Below are 5,721 nucleotides of genomic sequence, written 5' to 3'. Positions count from 1 at the left end.
TGAACTCCGGGAGTTGGTGATGGACAGGGAGGCCTGGCGTGCTGCGATTCATGGGGTCGCAAAGAGTCGGACACAACTGAGCGACTGAACTGAACTGAACTGAAGAAAAGGCTTTAGTTTCAATTCGAAAGGTCACAGGGATTCTTCATTAGTCATTATTATTGCTGCTGCTGCTAAGTCACTTCAGTTGTGTCCAACTCTGTGCGACCTATAGATGGCAGCCCACCAGGCTCCAGTGTCCCTAGGATTCTCCAGGCAAGAACACTGGAGTGGGTTGCCATTTCCTTCTCCAATGCATGAAAGTGAAACGTGAAAGTGAAGCTGCTCAGTTGTGTCCGACTCTTCACGACCCCATGGACTGTAGCGCACCAGGCTCCTCTGTCCATGGGATTTTCCAGGCAAGAGTACTGGAGTGGGGTGCCATTGCCTCCTCTGAGTCATTATTATTAGGAATTATCTATTTGGTGTCTTAAGTACTTCTTTCTTTTGAGTATCCAGCAATATTCTTTGTAGTCAAAAGAGAAAGCAGTCATAATAAAAATTAAAGAAGTACATTATTTTTAAATTAGTCCATCCTCCATTCCTAAGCAGAATTGCTAGAAGAAACAGTAAATACATTTAACATTCCTGCCTCTATCTTGAGAAATCATGAAGGAGCTCATAAGCATGAAGTCAGTCTGTCCCAAGTCCAGCCTCCCCTGCTGGAGCCACATGGAAGTTCTAGAGTCTGAGTGCTCCTGGCAAGACACCAAGACTTCATTTTACTTATCTCATTATACCCCTTCCCCCTGTCTGTGTCACTCTTCACAAGAAACTCAAGTTGCCCTTTTCACATCTTATCTCGTATTGTTCTGCATATCTCCTCCTCAACCTACCACCACTTCCCAACTCCCCAGAATTCTTCCACTGGTCTTCTGAAATTCAGAGCTAATTGTTAGCAAATCCCTTAAATCCTCCTGTCACAGCACCTCTAATGTTTCTTTTGTCTCCTTCAGTTCAGTTGCTCAGTCGTGTCCGACTCTTTGTGACCCCATGGACTGCAGCACGCCAGGCCTCCCTGTCCTTAGTCTAACTGAAGTTTCACTGTCCCATGAGAACACTGCTTCTCCTGAGCACTGATACTGGAATATCAGTATCTCTTCCATAGCCCTCCTAACAACAACAATAACAATAGATAAAAGGAGATGGAAATTAAATGCAACACAAGATTCCAGATTTTATTTTGGGCCATCAAAAACACATGCATCAGATAAAAGTACTCTATCAATATTAATTTTGTTTCACTTTGACAATTATATTATCAAATAATTATGTCACTCATATTATACCTAATTATACTCTGGTGATATACAATATCATCCTTGTTGTTAGACAGTAGATTGGAAGTGTTTTGGAGCAAAGGGACATAGCTTAGTTTAACATGTTTCAAGTTAGGTGTATTATCAAGAGAAAAAGAAAAAGAGAGAGAATAATAAAAATGAGGCAAAATTTGAAAAATACCTGAATCTGGACAACTGGCACAAAGGTGGTACTCTTTGAAGATGTTTTAAGAATTTGAAATTTTATCCAAAGAAGTTACAATCAGTCAATCAGTCAATTATGTCTGACTCCAAAGTTTTAAGCCTCAGTTCCTGAAAGATGAGGTATGCCACCAAGAATGCCAGGGGAAAATAATAAAGAGTGAAAGGGGAGGATAGGATTGAATTGTGAACAAGTGATTTTGAGGTATGACGCTTTCTGAATATAATTCCAAGGTAGCAACCTAAACTTTATACGTGGAAAAAGGACAGTACCAGAAAGCCAGATGCATTATCATTATTAAGAAAGAGCTAACAAATATATCCCTGTGCTCCATAAAAAGTGTTAGGAGTTTTTACATGCAATTTGTTTTAAAAGGCCAGCAAATTAATCAGAATTCCCACTGAATAAGAGAATTCAACGAAATGACATATATTCACAGTTCAAAAAACTATGGAAATGGATTTTAAACTAAAAACTTTGATTTAGTTTAGGCTGATCACTGTCCTTTGCTTCTCTGTCTTATGATGACTCACAAATCTGGAAGACTGAACTGATGGTAGTTGTTACACTAATGATGTACAGGTAATAAAAGGGACATTTCAAACATTAGCATTATTTTTGTTATTCCTAAAACCTCCAGAGAATATGTGGTCTTTAAATTATAGTTTAGAAGTAGCTCAAGACTGCAGACAGTGATGCATTTTAATAGACAAGCTTAATTGACTCCTGTTCTTGAATGACTGATGTGTGGTCTCTCTGGTAATACTGAATGCCACCTGTTCTGTAATCATTTTAATCACTGAACTGCCACATGGCACCAGTTACGGATGCTAGCAGTCTGCAACATGACAGATATTTTAAGGGCCATTTGTTTTTCTATTTATATTATACTGATGAATTAAATTTAAGGAGATATTGATGGACCAGTGGGGGCTCATTTAGGGTAAGGATGCATCCTCCTGTCTCTAAAACAGTGTTTCCTTAATACCCAAGAACCACTGAGTGCCTTCATCCAATCAAGGAAAATGCATTTGTTTCTAGAATTGCACAGATAAATGTCAAATTGGTCTGAAATATTTTTTTCTTTTTTTTCTCCTGAAAAATATGTCTTATTATAAAACTGAAATGTTACTCACACAAACAACAATTTTAAGAAGTGGTTGCCATAAAGAATGTTGCGTACCGGAGGGGATCTTTTCAGAAACTTCAGTCTCCAATGCAAATGCATTTCTTAGATCATACCACACAGCCGTGTGGTAAGTGTATGTGCTCTTGGCTATAGTTATGATACATTCTTTGAAGAAAATGGCCTCATAAAAACATCATTCAAGAGGCACAGAAAACAGACCATGAATTCTGCTCCATTAGTTTTGTGCTTCCTGCTTTCACACACTGTGGTTTCATGCTTGTCTGAGAACTTTCAAAATCACATATATTTCCAAAGAATTCACTTTATTCTATATCTAAAATAATACCAGAGCACATAAAACAAGTACCTGTGGGAAAAGGAAATTCTACTCTTATCATTTAAGCACAATGATGAAATGTACTCCCATTTTAAAACAAAAATATTTATGGAAAACTATCTTGCTATTATCCTCCTTTGAAGTGATTGTTTTAGCACTAGTTTTGACCCTAAAGTACAATTCAGGTTATCTACTTTTCTAACAATTTGCTGCTAACTATAGAGGTTTTAGGAGAAAGCAATGGCACCCCACTCCAGTACTCTTGCCTGGAAAATCCCATGGGCGGAGGAGCCTGGTAGGCTGCAGTCCATGGGGTCGTGAAGAGTTGGACACAACTGAGCGACTTCACTTTCACTTTTCACTTTCATGCATTGGAAAAGGAAAGGGCAACCTACTCCAGTGTTCTTGCCTGGAGAATCCCAGGGACAGGGGAGCCTGGTGGGCTGCTGTCTATGGGGTCGCACAGAGTAGGACACAACTGAAGTGACTTAGCAGATACAGGTTTTAAGTAACAAGAGAAAAACTTAATCAAGATCATGTTCCCATTGCTTCAGAGTATATTTTACAATCATGTTTTTAGTTTCATGGATCTACCCAGGCTGCAAGTAAATTAATTCTTTTAATCATCCTATACAATATTTACTAAAGCAAAACTGCTATATGAAGCATATTTTCTGCTTTGTGAATATAAAACTATAGTAATTATATGGTGCACTTACTACACAAAAAGCGTGTATTGGTTAATTTAAAAGAACCTATTTATTATTTGTTTCAATGGCACTCTACATCTTTAATGGTCCTGGTTGTAAAATTTTATTTCCAGCTTATTATACTAGAGTCTATATGGTATTTTAGAATGGGAAATGACTGACAACCATTCAGACTATGGTGACAACATTACAGGAAGTTAAACTGTTTAAATAAGCAAACTGAAGTGTAGATGAAGAGAAAATATAAGAAAAGAGTAGGAAACCTGCTCATGCTGACAATAGTTGGATGAATTAAATTTAAAAGCTAACAAGATCAGTATATGTCAGAGGTCATCTAAGAACAGCAGGGCCACAGCTGGAAGGAGAGGAGAGACCTTGTCATGGGGGTGGGAGGTGAAGGGGAACTCAGAACTCCAGCTTCCTGGCTAAGTGCTCTAGGTAGAAGTTCATTGGCATTTTGGTTTTTTTTACAAGTTTACTCACATGATTCTTTAGTTAAATTCACAAGGGAAATTAGTATCTCTTAGATTTTAAAAAAGAAGGTTTCAATTTCTCAGGATGTCTCAGAAGAGGAGGGAGAGGAAGGGAAGGCAGAGAGGGCAAAGGGGGGAAGCTGAGAGAAGGGAAAGGGGAAGAAGAGAAAAGCTGTGCCTGTTAGAAAATAAGTGAATAATCAACTGTTGGGGAGGGGGTTTGTTTTTACAAATATAAGATATAAAAAATGAAAAGAGCAGATACTTTACCACCAAGAATAATTTAAATTGAATTTATACTTATTTTAATAAACTGTCAACCAATTGTTTACATATTGTGTAAAAGAAACATCTTTTAAGAGTAAGGGTTGTTTCTTATTCCTAATTGAAAATAATTTATTTATTATGAGGCAATTAAATCATAGTATACAGTCAGTTTCTATAACTAAGTTACATGAAAAGCATTTTACTATAGAACAATCCTCATTTATCTTTAGTAAGACTTATTGAAGTTATATTAAGTACAAAACATTGGCATAGAAAGAGATTTATGTAAGACATAGTACTTGCCTTAAGGGGGCTTAAAAGCTGGTTAAAATCAGCCACTGGAGTATTTATAAAGGTACACGTGGTATCTATGATGTACCCTTGCACACTGTAAGGTGTTAGAGGCAGGAACAGAGTTGTAAAATATTGTAAAGAAACAGAACAGATGGATTTGGTGACGATGAGGAAAAAGACAAAGAGCCATGGAAGCAAAATGTAATAACTATGACTGTAAAAAATAGCTACAATTCATGTATTATAAATAAGAACATTAACTCAAGTGGGTGGGGATTTTTGTGTATACTTTTGACTGCTCTACCTTCAGTTCCTAAAACTGTGCCTGACACATAGTAGGTGCTCAATAAATGTCTGTTGAATCATTGAATAATATCCCATATGGCTTATGTACATTATGTTTAATCCTTAAGCACTCCTGCAAAGTTATTACTTTTATTCCCATGTTAGAATTAAAAACTAAGGCTCAGAAGGGCTGAGGACCACGATATATTCATATCGACAAGCTATCATTAACACACAGGTTTTTCTAACTCTAAACTTTGTCTTTGTTCTATAGTATAAGACAATAGAATGGGAAGGACTAGAGATCTCTTCAAGAAAATTAGAGATACCAAGGGTATCTCTAACATTGCCTCAGTAAAGGACAGAAATGGTAGGGACCTAACAGAAGCAGAAGATATTAAGAAGAGGTGGCATGAATACACAGAAGTGTAAAAAAAAGAGTTTCACAACCCAGATAATCATGATGGTGTGATCACTCACCTAGAGCCAGACATCCTAGAATGTGAAGTCAAGTGGGCCTTAGAAAGCATCAGTATGAACAAAGCTAGTGGAGGTGATGGAATTCCAGTTGAGCTATTTCAAATCCTGAAAGATGATGCTGTGAAAGTGCTGCACTCAATATGCCAGCAAATTTGGAAAACTCAGCAGTGGCCACAGGACTGGAAAAGGTCAGTTTTCATTCCAATCCCAAAGAAAGGCAATGCC

Source organism: Bison bison, unplaced genomic scaffold (assembly GCF_000754665.1).
Source record: "Bison bison bison isolate TAMUID 2011002044 unplaced genomic scaffold, Bison_UMD1.0 scf7180017864373, whole genome shotgun sequence".
NCBI lineage: Eukaryota > Metazoa > Chordata > Mammalia > Artiodactyla > Bovidae > Bison > Bison bison.
Note: the sequence above shows the minus strand (reverse complement) of the source record.